The sequence below is a fragment of the Tachyglossus aculeatus genome, chromosome X1, assembly GCF_015852505.1.
Source record: "Tachyglossus aculeatus isolate mTacAcu1 chromosome X1, mTacAcu1.pri, whole genome shotgun sequence".
In the NCBI taxonomy this organism is placed as follows: Eukaryota; Metazoa; Chordata; class Mammalia; order Monotremata; family Tachyglossidae; genus Tachyglossus; species Tachyglossus aculeatus.
This window is the reverse complement of record NC_052101.1, coordinates 40,302,720-40,322,717: the sequence shown is the minus strand read 5'-3', so window position 1 is coordinate 40,322,717 and position 19,998 is coordinate 40,302,720.

Sequence of the window (19,998 nt, the reverse complement as noted above, 5' to 3'; positions counted from 1 at the left end):
CTGTGCCTCAGTTACCTCCTCTGTAAAATGGGGATTGAAACTGTGAACCCCATGTGGGACAGAGGCTGTGTCCAACCTGATTAACTTGTATCAACACCAGTGCTTGGCACCTAGTAAGCACTTAACAAGTACTGTAATTATTATTAGTGGGAGCAGGCTCAATAATTCCCACTGCTACAACTCTGTGAATGTATTTCTCTCCATGGAATAGCTGGGAGAATGGGTCACGTTCCTCCTCCCTCTTCCCCTCCCCTACCACAGGGACACCCAGATTGTTCCTAGTTTGGGATCCAGTATTTTGAAACTCCCCCAGAGAGCTGGGGTAGGGTAGCAGTTTTGTGATCCTCTGGACTGTAAACTCACTGTGGGCTGGGGATGCGTCTACCATCTCTGTTGTATAATCCTGAGCTCTTGGAACAGTGGTCTGCCCATAGTAAGCACTCAATAAATACCACTGATGATGATGACGACCAGGCATGACTAGAGAAATGCAACTCTGCCTGGAATTCCTGAGTCCTGAGTTCACAGGGTTCATTCAGGAAGATGCATCATCTGTTCCCAGGATGCACTTCAAACCGAAGAAGAGAAAAGGCCTGCAAAGTGTCAAGCTGCTACTTGTCCATTCCCCTAAGAAAACCCTCTTCGCCGACAATTACCACATCATTGTAAACACTGAAGAGAGACATGATGTAAAAATTAAATTACTGAAAACATTTTTGGACTAACACTTGGCTTTATATAAACTCACAGACAATCCTATAAGGCACTCAAGCAGATTATAGGTTTGAGCAAAGCTGGAAAATTGCTGCCATTATATTGTTATTATTAACACCTTGTAATTAGTCCAAAGGAATCCCAAAGTTCTCTTTCTTGATTTGGCTTTAATGAAGGAAAATTGCTACCTTTGCGACTTGGATGGCGCCCGCTCTGATTAACCTTAAGTATACAGGTCTATTATTTTGAAAATGTTTGCTGTCATGTGAATATTAGCATTACACAGAACCGAGGTGGGGGCGTGGGGGCCGGGGGGTGCTCAGGAGGGGAGTAGGATGGGGTGTAGTAGGATGGTGGTGGGGGAGAGGGAGTATTTTCCAGAGAAAGATGAGTTACATGCTTATTTCAGGTAAAGGTCATTGCTCCCCAAGATCAAGAACGGAAGCATCAGTGAATTTACCAGCAGTCAAGATGGGACTGGGAAAGAGCTGGTGGGGGGATACAGGGAGGGGAGGGGGCTACCTGGTGACTGCAATAGGCTAGGGCTGAGGGTGCAGGAGATGGTTTTATTATTGCTGGGAGAGTCACCCCATGGCAGTGAGCTCATGCGGTGAGTTAGCACCTAGTGCAATAAAGATCATTTTATTTGCATGTCCCACAGCTCCTCAGGCTGTGGGGCTGCTTTCACAGGCACGGTGTCTCCAGGGCCGTGGAGCCAACTCTAATAACAGATCCTCCAGAGATCTCCCGACCTCCCCTCCCACATACTGTAAAATCTGTTTTCATTACCTTCTCTGGGAAAACCATATATTAAAGAAAACTCGTTTGATCTTATCTGTAATTAATTTGTATTTTGATAATATAGAAGAAGAATTTTGACATGTGATGACTTACCTGTTCATTATTTTTCTCTTTTGAACTCCTGTGACCGCTTACTAACTCCTGGCGAAGCAGGGCTGATTATGCCATCCTCCCCACCCACCTTCCAGGAAGGTGGAAGGTGTTGCCTCTCGTATTTAGACAAATTACTTTGAATAATGACTTTGTGCAAAATTAGTCATACATAATTGAAAAATTCAATAGATGAACACCCGAGTAACTCGAGAAGATCGGTTTCCATAGGAACGGGAGGCAGGCCTGCTTGGCGTCCACCCCTTAGTCCAGTGGGTCTGGGAGCAGGGTGGTGGGGGGGAGGGGAAAGAGGGGTGACTGGTCGACTGGAGCGCCTCCTTTTTCAAGAGAAGGGCGAAAAGTGCCAAGTGGCACCCAGGGGATTGTGCAAGATTGTACATGGGGAAAAAAAAAACAAGACATCACATTCCTGATCCCTGCAGGCAAACTGCTTCAGCATCAGAGATTTCATTATCCTTATCTGTGATTTAACTTGGGAGACCCCCAATGGTCCCTGAGAGGCTCTGTCCCAGAATGAACGATTGGACAACATTCCCCAGAAAGCAGAGGGGATCGGATACTTGGCCCAGCTCAGTTTTGCCTCCTCTTCTCTCTGGGCCTCATGGGTAATGATCCTGCCCCTCCCTATCTCTCAGGGGAGATGAGGATTAATTGACTTAATGTTTATAAGGTGCTTGAAGACCTCAGGATGAAAGGTTCTGTAGAGATGCTTTAAAACTTGTATCACACATGGAAAATCTTCAGAGAAACAAAACAAAATCCACATAGCTTCCTCCAGAAAAGGCCATAATTGCCAATTAAAGGTTCAGTTGCTCATTTGCTCGGTAGTTTGAACTGGGTCTGATATTCCTGTTCTACTCTTTTCTGTTTTATTTAGGTCAGGAGGTTCTAGGCTCCATCTCCATTTTAGAATCGCATCGGACCCGATAGCCCAGGATTTGAATCAAAAACTATGTTGTCTCAAGCTGACCAACTGCATGAAGTAGGTGGTACATTTGAAGCCAAGCCACTCCCACGCACCAGAGTATCAAATACACATAGACATCTTTACCTTAGTGCTCAGGAAGAGCAGTGTGGCTTAGTGGAAAGAGCATGGGCCTGGGTTCTAATTTTGGCTCTACCAGGTGACTGCTGGGTGACCCTGGACAACTGACTTGGCTTCACTGTGCCTTACCTCGTCTTTAAAATGAGAATTCAATACTTGTTCTCCCTCCTACTTAGATTGTGAGCCTTGTGTGGGACAGAGACTGTGTCAGACCTGGTTATTTTGTCTCTTCCCCAGAGCTTGGAACAGTGCTTGACACATTGTAAGTGCTTAACAAATACCCCAGTTATTATTACAGGGTGGCCTAGTGAATAGAACATGGGCTTCTGAGTCAGAGGGCCTAGTTCTAACCCTGACTCCAACAACTGTGAGCAGTGTGATCTTGAGGAAGTCACTTTTCATCTGTAAAATAGGGATAAAATATTTGTTCTCCCTCCCTCTTAGGTTGTGAACACCACGCGGGGTAGGGACTGTGTCCAGATTTGCTTATAATGTATCTATGTATCTACCCCAGCAATTAGCAAAGTGCTTTTTTCTTTCAATTGAGTGCTTACTGTGCACAGAGCACTATATTAAGTGCTTGGGCAAGTACGGTTCAACAGAGTTGGTAGACTAATTTTCTGACCACAAGGAGCTTACAGTCTGGAGGGGGAGGCTGATATTAGTGTAAATAAATAACACTGAGGGCAGGGAGCATGTCTACCAACTCTGTGCTCTCTCAAGTGCTCAGTACAGTACTCTGCACAGAGTAAAGCACTCAATAAATACTCTTGATTGATTAAATATATTACGGATATACAACATAAATGCTGTGGGGCTGAGAATGGGGTGAATATCAAGTGCTTAAAGGGTGCAAAGTTAAGTGCATGGGTGATGAAGAAGGGAAAGGGAGTAGGGAAAAAGAGGGCTTAATTGGGGAGAAGACCCCCTTTTCCACGGTTGGAAATCTTCCCTAAATTCACAGGCACCATTCCTCCACAGGTAGTTGTTGAATGGCTTCCCCTTTCTCTTTTCTCTTCCTCTCTGTCTCCCTTACTTCTTGCTATTTCGTGATCTTCTCCTCACCTGCTCACCTCCTCATCCCTATTCCTCATCCCTATTCCACACATATAGCAAGAGGGGATTAGAGTCATTTGAAGGAGGGAGGCCTGTGGGCCCGGAGGATTCGGATGTGCTGGGGAAGCTGCCATAAGGAAGGGGCTTAGGGGAGATGCTTTTCCTGGGACGACAATCCCTTACTCCTTCCTTTGGGGGATTCCACTGGAACCGCTTATCTGAAGAGAGAGAGCTCCAGCTTCTCTCTCTTTCCCTCTCTCCTCCCATTTGTTTTCATTAGCATTTTCTCTTTCAATCTGTCTTTTCTTTTATGCCTGCTCTCTTTTTCTTTCGGCATCTCCCAAGACCCTGCTGGTAGAGGAGGCCCTCTGCCGACTCCTCCTTTCCTTCTGCTGTAGTAAACTGCGCAGCCAGGGGACGTGTTCCATGACCTTCCTTGGATTCCAACTGGACCCACTCAATCCAAGTGGGCCCGAATCAGGGCTCCAACCAAATTCCACTGGGATCTGCTGGCCTTTGGAATAGTTCAGTTCTCACCACATCGTATTGTATTATGCCATAGTGCATTATACCATAAAGAGGAACCAGGAGCCAATCAGATACTCCAGTAATAGTATTCCTGGAGCACATTCCATGAGCTTGGGAGAGTACAACGGAGATGAAAATCATCATCCCCTGTTTTAAGGGGTTTACAATCTGATAAGAGGATACAGATAAAAAATACTTTATAGATAAAAGAAAACAGAGAATGGAAGGGTAGATAGGTGAATAAGTGCTTACAAGGTAGATGAAATGATAAGTGTAGAAGGGCTAGAGGTGACTAAGTTCATAATTTTGAGGTGATGATTGGGAAGAAATGATTTGGAGAACAGGAAAATTAATCAAGGAATGTATCCTTGTGGAAGTGGGATTTCAGGGGGGCTTTGAAGATGGGGCCCAGTGGATTTTGAAGAGGAGCGCTAATCAATCAACCATATTTATTGAGCACTCCCTGTGTGCGGAGCACTAGACTAAGCACCTGGGAAAGTACAAGTTTGATAGACATGTTTGAAAGATGTGAGCCAGGGGCAGGAGATCGGAGAGAGAGTAACAAGTCACAGTGAGAAGATAAGCATTTGTCCGGGGAACGTGGGTTAATAATTCTGGTATTTATTAAGCACTTACTAAGTTCCAGGCACTGTACTAAGTGCTGGGGTGGATTCAAGCAAATCAGGTTGGATACAGTCCCTGTTTCACGTGGGGTTCAGAGCCCCATTCCCCATTTAACAGATGACGTAACTGAGGCACAGAGAAGTGAAGTGAGTTGTCCAAAGCAACCCAGCAGACAGGTGGCAGAGCCGATATCAGAAACAATGACCTTCTGATTCCTGGGCCCGTGATCTATCCACTATGCTATGGGTTTCAGACTTATTCAGACTTAGGAGGGGGATTTAGGAGAGTCTCTGTGTGAACTTGGTTTGGGAGAGGGGGGCTCCCTAGCAATCAGGGATCATGACACTAGGAGGCTAAATGAGAGCTGATTGACTGAACACCCAGGAGCTTACAAACCTTGTATTGGGGACTGGGGTGAAACAAGTTATGATTCAATAAATCCATGACTGGCTAGAACTCAGTTTACTAACACCACTCAACACCCAACTGAAATACATATAATCAGGAGGTTCCAAAATGGTCAGGGCTCATAGTGTGTGCTTAACAAATACTACAATCTATTATTATTATTATCATCATCATTACTTGGGGATGAAGAAGGGAGAGAGAGTAGGGGAAAGAGGGCTTAATTGGGGAGAAGTCCCCCTTTTCCATGGTTGGAAATCCCATGGAGAAGGGAGAAAATACAGTCTGGCCCTCAAGGTGCTTACAGCCAAATGGGGGTGGCGGGTGGGGGCGGCTGCAGACATAAATAGGCAACTATATAGTTGTTAAAAGTGAGAGAACAGCCCTAAATTACGGATTTAATCTCTGGACCTCTTGGTCTTTCTGAATCTTTTACCCCAAAAGAGGCCTTAAAGTATTTCTCCTACTCCTTGTGGGTGCAGCTGTTTGATTATCTGGATTTCTGCTGTCATCCATCTTACCCATCCCATCTTTGAGAGATGTGTCGCCACAAGCAAAACTCAAAACTTTAGTGTGACATCACTGTCGGAGATACCACCTGCCACCCGGGGCCGAGTCGGCTTTAAGGTGGCACTGGTGAAATTGCTTGAGAAGCCAGATGTGCTTTCTATGATTGCTATAGATCTCCCAGTAATACAGAAGGCTGAACACCCTCGTAGGTTGGCAGATCTTCAGTTTGGCATAAAGGTTGATGGCCCAGTGTCAGAATCCTCTTTCAGTCTCCCAAAGGACCTGTTTGATCAGTTTTTCTATTTCTCAGTCTCTCTGTTGCATCCGTTGCACATTGAACTGCCTATGTAGAAATTGCTGGCAGTTTTCATCTCTGTATTATTGTTGTCTGTTTTGGTCATGTGTAGGGGTTTTGTGTCCTGTTTTAAACAATCTAATCCCAGCAAATGAAATTAAATTGGAAGACATTTTAGTGTTCACCTGTTTCAGTAAGAGGGTTGGTTTTTTTTTGGTATTACAAGGAAATAGAGAAGCTGTGTGGCTCAGTGGAAAGAGCCCGGGCTTGGGAGTCAGAGATCATGGGTTCTAATCCCGGCTCTGCCACTTGTCAACTGTGTGAATTTGGGCAAGTCACTTAAATTCTCTTTACCTCAGTTCCCTCGTCTGTAAAATGGGGATTAAGACTGAGCCCCACATAGGACAACCTCGATTATCTTGTATTCCCCCACCAGCGCTTAGAACAGTGCTTGGCACACAGTAAGCGCTTAACAACATTTTTATTAGATGTATCATATTTCTTGTTCTCTCAAAAACTCAAATAGACGATTCTGAATCTCATGATCATGGGACACTAAATTCACATAACCATGGTTGAGAAGAACTGACACTGGTCTTTATGATTGGAATGAAGTGAGGTAGGAGATAGACATTCAGTTAGAAATCCATTCTGGCCATGCCACAGAAATCCATATTTTTGGCACAACTGGGCAAGATGGTGAGAGATCCAGGTTGTGAAGCAACATGGCCTAGTGGAAAGAGCCTGGGCCTTGGTGTCCAAGGACCTGGGTTCTAATCCCAGCTCTGACAGTTGCCTGCTGTGTGACCGGAGGCAAGTCACATAACTTCTCTGTGCCTCAGTTAACTCATCTGTAAAATGGTGATTAAATTCTCCTCCCTCCAAATTAGACTGTAAGCTTTATGTGGGACAGGGACTGTGTCCAATCTGATTATCTTGTATCTACCCCTGAGTTTAGAGCAACACATAGTAGTGCTTACCAAATACCATTTAAAAAAATAAAATCAGTGATCACTATCTGCTACGTAGAAACATAAATCAGGCAGAAAATCACATCAGGTGCCCTTTTTCGGCTGATCCCAGCCCTGCCCCTCGCCTGCTGTATGACCTTAGGCAAGTCACTTAACTTATCTGTGCCTAGGTTTCCTCATCTTTAAGATGTGGATTAAATACCCTCTCTCCTCTCCTCTTAGACTGTGGAACAGGGACTGTATCCAATCTGATGCTCTTGTATCTCTCCAAGCATTTAGCACATAGTAAACATTTGGCACTTTGTAAGCATTTAACAAATACCACAATTGTTATTACTGTTATATAATCTGGAATAGGCCGGGCAGGGTAAATAAACAGTGCAATTAAATCTCACACTACCAGAAAAAGGGGGCACCCACTGAAGCCTGAGGCAAGTCCAAAATGAACAAAGGGAAACAATTCTTTACCCAAGAGATGGTAAACTATGGAATTTGTTATCACAAGAAGTGGTGGAAGCAGACAATGTCATTCAATGTCAATCAATCAATCAACGGTATTTATTAAGTGTTTACTATGTGCAGAGCACTGTACTAACTGCTTGGAGAGTACAATACAACAAAATTAGCAGACATGTATCAATAGGTTTAAGAGGGATTTGAATACTAAAGCCGGTGGTTCAACGTTCATATTATTAAAATCTGCCTTTTCCTCTCCATCCAAACTGCTACCACGTTAATCCAAGCACTTATCCTATCCCGTCTTGATTATTGTATCAGCCTCCTTGCTGATCTCTCTGCCTCCCGTCTCTCCCCCCTCCATTCCATACTTCACTCTGCTGCCCATATTGATTTTCTATAAAAAACATTCAATCCATGTTTTTACACTCCTGAAGAATCCCCAAGGGGTTGCCCATCTACCTCCGTGTCAAACAGAAACTCATTACCATTAGCTTTAAAGCATTAAATCACCTTGTCCCTTCCTTCCTCACCTCTCTGGTCTCCTATTATGATCCAGCCCGCATACTTCGCTCTTGTAATGCCAACCTACTTGAGGTACTTCAATTTCTTCTATCTTGCCACCAACCTCTCACCCACATCCTGACTCTGGCTTGGAGCGCCCGTCCTCTCCATATCCTACAGACACATAATCTTCCCACCTTTAAAGCCTTATTGAAGGCACATCTCCTCCAAGAGGCCTTCCCTGACTAAGCCCTTATTTCCGCCTTTCCACTCCCTTCAGCATCACCCTGATTTGCTGCCTTTATCACTCCTCCTTCAGCCCCTCGCACTTATGTACATATCCATAATTCATTCATTTATATTAATGGTCTGTCTCCCCTCTAAATTGTGAGCTCTTTGTGGGAAGGGAATGTGTTCACCGATTCTGTTGCATTGTACTCTCCCAACCAAGCATTTAGTACAGTGCTTTGCACACAGAAAGTACTCAATCAATATATTTATTCGATTGATCGACTGATTGACACAATCATGAATGAATAGTCCATTATATATTACCCGACAAAAACATTCTGCCTCTAGCCTAGAATGCCCTCCCTTCTCATATCTGACAATTATTCTCTCACTCTTCAAACCCTTACTGAAGGCACATCTCCTCCAAGAGGCCTTCCCTGACTCCTTTCTTCATTTCCCACTCCTTTCTGCATCATCCTGACTTGCTCCCTTTATTCATCCCCCCTCCCAGCCCCACAGCACTTAGGTATACATCTTTAATGTATTTATTTATATTAATATCTGTCTCCCTCTCTAGACTGTAAGCTCGTTGTGGGAAGGGAACGTGTCTGTTTAGTGTTATAGTGTATTCTCTCAAGCGCTCAGTATTGTGCTATGCACACAGTAAGCGCTCAATAAATGCTAATGAATGAATGAATGGATGGATGTGAAGGAAAAGCTAGGAAGTAGATTTCCCTTCCCTAACAGTAAAGTGGAATTTCCAGAGAGGAACTGTCAAACTGTTCCTACAAACTCCCAGTGCCACTTTTGGAGCCAGAATCCTGGTTGGGATGGACTAGTAATGGCACTTATCTTTTATGCGTCTGGGAAAGGAGGCATTGACTCTCTCAGCCCTGCCCAGTCTAGGTTGGAAAAGAACTCACCTTTCCCTGATTTCATTTTCTGAGGGATCTTTGTGCTCCATTCCCCCCACCCATCCAGAAATAAATTATAGATTTTGGTTTTCTTAACCTCATTTTCACCCCTCCCCTTCCACCCTTCCCTAGGGGAGCTGGCGTTGGAGGTGCCTCGTGTCAACGAGAAAGATGTGACACTTGTACCCAAATGTGGGGTGTGTACCGACGTGACATATCCACCTGGAAAGTTGAAAATCTGCCCCAACGGGTGACTCCGGCCGGTACATGAGGAGGGGAGAGGGTGAGGCCATCAGAGAGGGTGAAACAGCTGTGGCCTGGCTTTAGGAATGGGATCCGCTTCCCTCCCCTAGATGTGACGGAGCAGTGTGGCTAACAGTGACCGTTCTTTCAGGATCAGTGGCCAGTGAAGGCAAACCTGGGCAGAACAGTGCCAGGAAGCTGGATATTTCTGATTTCCACCTGAGCCAACCTGAGGAGGTACCTACAGCATGGCCTAGTGGGTAAAGCACGCTCCTGGGAGTCAGAAGGTCCTGAGTTCTAATCCCTGCTCTACCACTAGTCTTGTGTGTGACCTTGGGCAAGTTGCTTCACTTCTCTGGGACAGTGCAATACGGCGGAGTTGGTAGATATGTTCTCTGCCCACAGTCAGCTTACATGAGAAGCAACTTGTCCTAATGGATAGAGCACAGGCTTGGGAGTCAGAAGGAACTGGATTCTAATCCTGACTCCACCATTCGTCTACTGTATAACCTTGGGCAAGTCACTTAAATTCTCTGTGCCTCAGTTACCTCATCTGTAAAATGGGGATTAAGACTGTGAGCCCCATGTGGGACATGGACTACCCCTAACCTGATTATCCGATTAAGCACTTAGTATAGTGCTATGCACACAGTAAGCGCTCAATAAATACGATCAAATGAATGAATTACCCCGTACCTACCTGAGTGCTCAGAACAGTGCTTGGCACTTAGTAAGTGCTTAACAAATACCAATTAAAAAAAAATAAAAGCTCATATCAGCTACCCTCCATTTTTATTCCTTTCCACTCTGGGAGGGATTGAGAGATGGCCCTGGTAAAGGGCATTGTCCAAGACTCCCTCCATCTTTTCCTTCTCAGCAACTCTATTTACCATTCCAATTCACACCCATTTCCATGATGTATTTGATGAACTTTTCCCTTTAGAGAAATTCCTAGAAGATCTGAGAAGAGAATAGTTTTGAAAGACTTTAGGGGTTAAAAAAAAAAAAGAAAATTTTTGATTCAGGGAGGGCCACCCACCCCACCTATCGGACTGTGTCCCAATACAAGTTGGAACACCATAAATAACTGTGTTTGGGGTCGTTTGCCGTTTTCTCAAACTAAACTTTATCACTTGGAAAGACATTAAGAAGATCAAGATAAGTGGCTTCTGGGGCCTAATCGGGGTCAGAATTCCAGGCCTTGCTTCAGCTGATGGACTGGTGGATAAGACTGGGGGAGGGGAGGCTGGGGCCCCCAGGGGCCTCACTCACAGCCACATTGGCACCCAAGGACCTGGCTGGGCAATGTCTTGGGTGCCTTAAGACTGTTACAAAAGTCCAGTGTCGAATGTCTAACCAAAAGCCGTATTGGTGCCCTCAAGACCGGGGACCCAACTACTCTCCCCATCTAGTGTGGCTCAGTGGAAAGAGCATGGGCTTTGAAGTCAGAGGTCATGGGTTCGAATACCGGCTCCACCACATGTCTGCTGTGTGACCTTGGGCAAGTTATTTCACTTCTCTGAGCCTCAGTTACCTGATCTGTAAAATGGGGATTATGACTGTGAGCCCCACGTGGGGCAACCTGATCACCTTGTATCTCCCCCAGTGCTTAGAACAGTGCTTTGCACATAGTAAGCGCTTAACAAATGCCATCGTTATTATTATTACTATCTAGACTGTAAGCTCACTGTGAGCAGGGAAGGTGTCTTATAACTCTGCTGTATTGTACTCTCCTAAGCACTTAGTACAGTGCTCTTGCACATAGTAAGTGATTAGCCACAGACAGTCGGGCTCTTGCACACAGTAAGTGCTCAATAAATATGACTGATTAGCCACAGACAGTCCTCATGACTCCCAAACCAGGAGAGGTATGTGATATCACCTGCATTAGGCTAGAGATGCAGGGAAACGTGACCACATCCCAGCGGCCATTTTGTGGCTGTCTTCTCACTGTGTGATCCCAAAGCGTTGCTCCAAGGAGGCTCCAGGGAGCCTTGCTTCCCTTTCCCTACTCTGGGGCTGCATCTGAGTGGAGGAACTCAGCAGCCAGAACTGCAGCAGGGGGAGCTGGGCCCTGAAAAACTTTAAAAAGGATACAAAAATGTTCATTTTCCTACTAGTTCTGGGCAGGGGACAGATTGACTGAAAACCAGACTCCCTATCATAAAGCTGGACCACTAGCCCCCGAATACCATGAGGGAAATGTGGCACTCAATTCAGGGGGTTTGCACACACTCCAGTGGGGCAATTTCTGCCTGCCCATGCCAGTGATTCCTGAAGCTTAGAATGCCAGGGACGTGGAAAGCAAATCTACAGACAGCAAAGACAAAGCCAACATGGGCAACCGCATGAAGACTTAGTACAGTGCTCTGCACACAGTAAGCGCTCAATAAATACGATTGAATGAATGAATGAAGACTTGGCCTAAATTCACTATCTGATTGGTTTCCATGGGACTGTCATGTTTTCCCTTCTACCGGCTAGAATCATTTCATTTTGGACCTGCTAGACTACCCTAACCACCATATTTGAAGCAGCGAGGTTTAGTGAAAAGAACATAGGGCTGGGAGTGGGACTTTGGGCAAACCTTGCCTGTTGTGGGACCTTGGGCAAACCATTGAACTTCCCTGGGCCTCAGTTTCTTCTTCTGTAAAATGGGGATTAAAAATTACCCATTCTCCCTTCCCCTTAGACGATGAGCTTCATGTGATTAGGACTGTGTCCGACCTGATTACCTTGTATCTACTTCAGTGCTCAGCCTAGTGCTTGGCACATAGTAAGCACTTAACAAATAATATTAAAATTATTACAATAATGATAACAATACCATAATTGTGGTATTTGTTAAGTGCTTACTACATGACAGGCACTGTATATTAAGCTCTGGGGTGGATACAAGCAAATCAGTTGGACATAGTCCCTGTCCCACATGGGCCTCACACTCTTAATCCCCCGAGAAGCAGCGAGGCTCAGTGGAAAGAGCCTGGGCTTGGGAGTCAGAGGTCATGGATTCTAATCCTGGCTCTGCCGGGATTTCACTTAATTTCTCTGGGCCTCAGTTACCTCACCTGTAAAATGGGGATGAAGACTGTGAGCCCCACATGGGACAACCTGATCACCTTGTATCCTCCCCAGCACTTAGAACAGTGCTTTGTACATAGTAAGCACTTAACAAATGCCATTATTATTATTATTATTGTTTTACAGATGAGGTACCTGAAGTACAGAGAAGTGACTTGCCCAAAGTCACACAGTAGACAAGTGGTGGAGCTGGGATTAGAACCCAGGTCCTTCTGTCCTGAGAGTCATAGGACCACGCTCTATCCACCAGGCTATGCTGCTTCGATTATGACAATCCTCCTGGAAGGAGGACCCAGAGAACAATCGCGGATGGATTATTATGCTCAAAACAGAGTGGGCATATCTTGTAATTACTAGCCCATAGGATGGGCATCACATGCCTACACGGGGCTTGTCGGCCCTGAAACATGCAGTTGACAGGCACCGCTATCGGCCGCCTCCTTTCACCAGACTTTAACTTACAGCTGGAAGTGGAATCAGAAGAAAATCTCTCTTCCTGAGCAGTGTAGACCCAGGCACCACTATCGGCCGCCTCCTTTCACCAGACTTTAACTTACAGCCGGAGGTGGAATCAGAAGATCTCTCATCCTGAGCAGTTCAGACAGCTGAGTTAGGACCAGCAGCATGGTTTCATGGGACGAGCGTGAGATGGGGATCCGAAGACCGGCGTTCAAATCCCAGCTCCATCACTGGCCAAACTTGGGCCCTCTAGGCCTCAGTTTCCTTATCTGTAAAATGGGTGTAAGAGAGAGAGGGTGTGCTCCGTGAGGGGTGGGGACTGAGTCCAATCTCATAACCTTGTACCTACCCCAGGGTTAGCATGAGTAGCAGCCTGGAGTAGTGGATACAGGCCGGGCTTGGGAGTCAGAGGGCTATGGGTTCTAATCCTGACTCTGCCGCTTGCCCGCTGTGTGACCTTGGGCAAGTCACTTCACTTCTCTGTGCCTCAGTTGCCCCATCTGTAAAATGAGGATTAAGACTGTGAGCCCCATGTGGGACAACCTGATTATCTTGTATCTACCCCAGCGCTTAGAACAGTGCTTGGCACTTAGTAAGCGCTTAACAAATACCATCATCATCATGTAGTAAGTGCTTAATCAAAGGCATTTGAAAAAGCTGTGCTTTCAGTAATAATAATAATAATAATACTTGTGATATTTGTTCAACGCTCACTATGTGCCAGGCACTGTACTAAGCACTGGGATGGATACAAGCAAATCAGGTTGGACACAGTACCTGTCCCATGTGTGGCTCAGTGGAAAGGGCACGGGCTTTGGAGTCAGAGGCCACGGGTTCAAATCCTTACTCCGCCAATTGTCAGCTGTGTGACTTTGGGCAAGTCACTTCTCTGTGCCTCAGTTCCCTCATCTGTAAAATGGGGATTAAAACTGTGAGCCCCCCCGTGGGACAACCTGATCACCTTGTAACCTCCCCAGTGCTTAGAACAGTGCTTTGCCCATAGTAAGCACTTAACAAATACCATCATTCAGGCTCACAGTCTCAATCCCCATTTTACAGATGAGGTAGCCAAGGCACAGAGAAGTTAAGTGATTTGCCCAAGTCACACAGCAGACAAGTGGTAGAGCTGGTATTAGAAAACAGGTCCTTCTTACTCCCAGGCCCATACACTCGCCACACAGTGGACCAGTGACAGAGTCAGGATTAGAAACCACGTCCTTCGGACTCCCGGGCCTGTATTCCATCCACTAGGCCACTCTGCTTCTCAAGTCACGGCTCTCTTGGCAGGCAAACAGCAGTCCAGTAAAGGGATCCTCCCAAGAGAGATTGGCCTTTCCAGTCTCACTTTCACCCCATCGGATGGGGAAGGAAGGGGGCTCCTAGTCATAATAGCCTGTGAAACCAGCGGGGCCAGCAAGGTCTGCAAAACCCCTTGGGGGTGAGAGGCGGGCCAGGATTGGGCGATGGGCTGTTTGATGTTCTGATAGGGGTCACCTTAGGAAGACCCAGTCATTGTCCCTTCCTCCAGGACCAGGGGCCGCCCATGGTGGGTTAGGAGGAAGTCAGCTGGAGGGTGGGCCGGTGGGAGAGAGTGATTAAAGGCTTCACTTCAGACTCCATTTCTAAAAGAGGTTTAAAAAGGGCTTTGACCTCCCCCTGCCCAAATTTAATTAAGGAATTAAAAAGTGTTATTGATCTCGACTCCATCTTAAGAAGGCTTCAAAGCAAAAATGCCACTCAGATGTTTCTTTCCCCCCCACCTCTATCTGGGTCTGGAGCTAGCCCACCCAATGGCAATGGCAGCAGCAGATCCTTCCAGACGGGGTTCCAGAGGCGCTGCTCCTAAGGGAAACAGTAGAAAATGCCCATTTGGGGGTCCGTGGTGGCTTTCCTGGGCTCAGTAAGTCTTTCCCTGCACCCCAGAGGTGGCTTCAGGCAGCCATGCACTTCACAGTTGACATGAAGAACCAGCTCGACTGCTTGTCCTCAACATCCTCATCATTTTCTAAGCCACCAAGTGTCCACAGGAGCCTGGCTCTGTGGCCCGGTTGGAAACAGTCAAACAATTAATCAGTGGATTTGTTGAGCCCCCTCTAAGGATCGCACCTGCAGAGTTTCCAGTACTCTACCAGTCCCGGCTAAGGCAGGGAGAGTCAAGCGGAGGCCTCCCTGTTCCATTCCTATCTTGGGCAGTGGCTAGCGAGTGGAAGGCAATCCACTATAAATCAAAATTCACCTGTGCTGGGCAGCAGTGGAATGGGAGACAGTCAAGGATGGAGACTCAAGTATACTACTTGGAAGAAGGCAATGGTAAACCACGTCCGGATTTTGACCAAGAAAACTCTATAATAATTGCGTGGTATTTGTTAAGCGCTTACTATGTGCCAAGCACTGTTCTAAGCACTGGGGTAAATACAAGGTAATTAGATTGTCCCACATGGGGCTCACAGTCTCAATCCCCATTTTATAGATCAGGTCACTGAGGCACAGAAAAGTTAAGTGGCTTGCCCAAGGTCACACAGCAGACTAGTGGCAGAACTGGGATTAGGACCCTCGACCTCTGACTCTCAAGCTGGGGCCCTTGTCACTAGGCCATGCTGCTCCTCTTATGGATACACTACCAGAATGATTGCAGCTGGAGGTGGGGTATACGGGGAGAGATGTGTCCACGGAGTCACTATGGGTTAGAAATAATTTGACAGCATAAGATAAGATCAATCAATCAATCAATCAATCGTATTTATTGAGCGCTTACTATGTGCAGAGCACTGTACTAAGCGCTTGGGAAGTACAAATTGGCATCACATAGAGACAGTCCCTACCCAACAGTGGGCTCACAGTCTAAAAGGGGGAGACAGAGAACAGAACCAAACATACCAACAAAATAAAATAAGTAGGATAGAAATGTACAAGTAAAATAAATAAATAGAGTAATAAATATGTACAACCATATATACATATATACAGGTGCTGTGGGGAAGGGAAGGAGGTAAGACGGGGGGATGGAGAGGGGGACGAGGGGGAGAGGAAAGAAGGGGCTCAGTCTGGGAAGGCCTCCTGGAGGAGGTGAGCTCTCAGCAGGGCCTTGAAGGGAGGAAGAGAGCTAGCTTGGCGGATGGGCAGAGGGAGGGCATTCCAGGCCCGGGGGATGACGTGGGCCGGGGGTCGATGGCGGGACAGGCGAGAGCGAGGTACAGTGAGGAGATTAGTGGTGGAGGAGCGGAGGGTGCGGGCTGGGCAGTAGAAGGAGAGAAGGGAGGGGAGGTAGGAGGGGGCGAGGTGATGGACAGCCTTGAAGCCCAGGGTGAGGAGTTTCTGCCTGATGCGCAGATTGATCGGTAGCCATTGGAGGTTTTTGAGGAGGGGAGTAATATGTCCAGAGCGTTTCTGGACAAAGATAATCCGGGCAGCAGCATGAAGTATGGATTGAAGTGGAGAGAGACACGAGGATGGGAGATCAGAGAGAAGGCTAGTGCAGTAGTCCAGACGGGATAGGATGAGACCTTGAATTAGCAGGGTAGCAGTTTGGATGGAGAGGAAAGGGCGGATCTTGGCAATGTTGCGGAGCTGAGACCGGCAGGTTTTGGTGACGGCTTGGATGAAATTTATTAAGCGCTTACTATGTGCAGAGCACTGTACTAAGCACTTGGTTTAGTAATTGGCTAAGCACTTGATGTACTCTCCCAGGCACTTAATACAGTGTTCTGCACACAGTAAGTGCTCAAGAAATACACTTGACTTACTGACAGTGGAGCAGAATTAGCAAACATTCCCTGTCCATAGCAAGCTAACAGTCTAAGGGGGCAGACAGACATTATCATGAATAAATAAGCCCATCAGTGCTGTGGGATTGGGGGTGGGGCAAATATTAAATTTTCAGAGGTCACAGACTCAAGTGCATAGATGTGGCAGATGGGAAAGTAAGCCAGGGAAAAGAGGGCTTAATCAGGGAAGACCTCTTGGAGGAGATGTGACTTTAATAATGCTTTGAAGGTGGAGAGAGTGGTGGCCTGGCGTACATAGAGGAGGAGGGAGTTTCAGGGTAGGGGAATGACAAGGGAAAGGGGTTGGCAGAGAGATAGTGTATAATGTTAAACTGGTGCTAGATTAGTGGAGTATGTGGGCTGGGCTATAGTAGGAGATCGATGAAGTAAGGTAGATTGGGTTGAGATGATTGAGTGCTTTAAAGCCAGTGGTAAGGAGCTTCTGTTTGATGCTGAGGTGGATGGGCATCCATGGGAGATTCTTGAGGAGTGTGGAGGTGGACTGAACATTTTTGTGGCTATATGATCCATGCAGCAGAGTGAAGTAAGGACTGGAGTGGGGAGAGGCAGGAGGCAGGGAGGTCAAAGAAAAGAGAAAGATGCAATAGTTAAGGCTGAATAGGATAAGTGCTTGTATCAGGATGGTAGCAGTTTGGGTGGAGAGGAAAGAGGATTTTAGCATGTTGTGAAGGTAGAACATACAGAATTGGTGACAGACTGAATACATGGGTGGAATGAGAGAGATGGGCTTGTGAGATAGGGAGGATGGTAGTGTCACAAGGGCTCTGCACCAAATCAGACCTCGTGGATGGGACATTCCGGGACTCAGGTTCACCCAGAAATCCTTTAAAGCCCCAAACTGCTCCTGTCCAAGAGGGACAGGACATGGAAATTAGATTGTAAACTCCTCAAAGGCAAGTCCTGTATCTCTTTCCTTTATTGTACTCTCCCATGCTAATTACCATTGATTGAGAAATATAATTTTTTTTCTTTAAAAAATCTCAGCACTGTAATGATTTGACTGTTGAGCATCGGGTTGGAAAAGAATAACAGAATCTCAGGATTTCAGAATCCCAGAGCCAGCTGCAAGCTTAGGAATCCAACTGGTCCAGGTCCCTGCCACCGGGGAGGTGGATGACCTTTCTTTTCCAGGACTGGAAAGCTGGGTAGCTGTTCTTTCCATAGAAAGCAAAAGAGAGGAAGACACTACAATCATACAATCAACCCACCAAGTTTATTGAGCACCTCTGTGTTTGGTTAATGGGCTGCTCATAACATAGCTAACCACAACCAGGAGTTGGATGGAAGAGCAGAGGGAGTGAGAGAAAAGGGATTTATACCTTGCAAAAACTTAGAGAATGCTTTGTCCTCCATGGTGGTAATTTCTTTTTTGGATTACATTTCTCAGAAATCCTTGAGAACGAAGATGGCTGTGGGGTCTGATTAGGGTCCAGGGGTTGAGGACATCAAAGGCTTAGAAAATGTGAGGAAGGATGAATTGAATCGGGAATAGTTTAGACTCGAGAAAAGAAGGACGCTGCTGATTGTTTTCATCTGAAAAGCTGCAGATGGCACTCCCTTATCATGGTTAGGAAGGTTCTGTCTCTGGCTATTGGCCTAATAATAATAATAATAATGATAATAATAGTGGCATTTGTTATGCGCTTACTATGTACCAGATACTGTTCTATGAGCTGGGGTAGTTACAAGACGATCAGGTTGAACACATTCCCTGTCCCACAAAAAGTTCACAGCATTTAGTAATAATGCCTGATACCTAGTAAGGGCATTAACGAATGCCATAATTATTAACTATTATTATTAATAATCCACATTTTACACATGAGATTACTGAGGCACAGAGAAGCAAGACTTACCCAGGGTCACACAGTAGACAAATGGCAGAGCTGGGATTAGAAGCCAGTTCCTTCTGACTCTGAGGCCCGTGCTCTGTCCACTAGGAAACACTGCTTCTCAGCGTGCATACGTACATATATACATGTTTTTTCCTTCATGTATAGAAATACGGATTTATTTTTGTTGGGGAGGGGGTCCATTAGGTCAAGGCCCTGGGTGATAGCCCCAAGAGCCCCTGCATTAATCTTGCCCTGCTCTCTGCCAGGGGTTCCTTTTGTGGGCAGCAGAGGAGACAGAGCAGGGGAAGTCTATGAGGGCAGAGTTTTGCCCCTCTGCCTTCCTTCTCTTCGCTCTTAACCTCCCTCTTTTCACTTCCCTCCTTCCCTTTCCACCCACCTTCTTTTCTGACCCCTTCCTTTGGCTCCTCCCCTCCCCTCTTAAACAAACCAGACTTCTGGATATTAGGTAATGACCCCTGTCTCTTCCAGCCACCTCCCATTGACATTTCTGGGCTTTGGCCTACAGAAGAGTGGGTTGCCCAAAGCACATTTTTACTGGCTGCAAAAGAATTTGGGAGCCCTGATCTCTGAGTCCCCACTCCCCTGTACAATCCACCCAATCACGTGGGTCCAGGAAATGGGCCTGGTCTGTTCCCTGAATCTTCTCCAAAGCCCCTTTCCAAGACCCTCTGACCTTAACCACGGGGTCTTAACCATGAAAGTATGCCAGGATCAGGGTAAGTGAGCACTCAATAAATACCGTTGATTGATTGATGATTGATTGGGTCTTGACTATCAGTCAGCATCCCAGTGGCCAGAAAGGGGACACTTTGAGGCCAATTGGGTTTTCATTTTGGTTCTGTTGGACACGTCCTCCATTGGGCTGGGGATTACCGCAGTGGCAAAGAGATGGGAGTCCCTCCCCTTCTCTAACCCCTTTCCTCCACCCTCAATCAGTCATATTTATTAAGAGCTTACTACGTGTACAGTACTGTACTAAGTGCACAGGAGCATATGATATAACAATCCCCTCACCCCGTCCACAATCATCACTGCCTGTTCCCCAACCTGGGACCTGTAGCAGTCACACAAACCCTGAGAACTCCACACAAACATGTGATGGGGCTGGGACCCTGGGTATCCTGCCAATGAGGGGTGAAACTGAGGCCGCCGAGACCTCCACGACCACCCCTGTGTCCCCCGGGGTGCTCCTCCCCCTCCCTCATTGTCCCCATCCCCGGCACAGTTCACAGGGGAAGCTGCTTGGTGTGGAGGAGGCAGGTCTGTGCCATGATTGTCAGGCTGATTTCATTAGCAAGATAAGATGCCCGGGCCCCTTTTTCATCTCCCGGATTCTCCCTCTCCCTCTCCCTCTGCAATTTGTGCCTTTAAAGTCCCCGCTGTCTCCTGATCTGCAGATAATTGGTTTC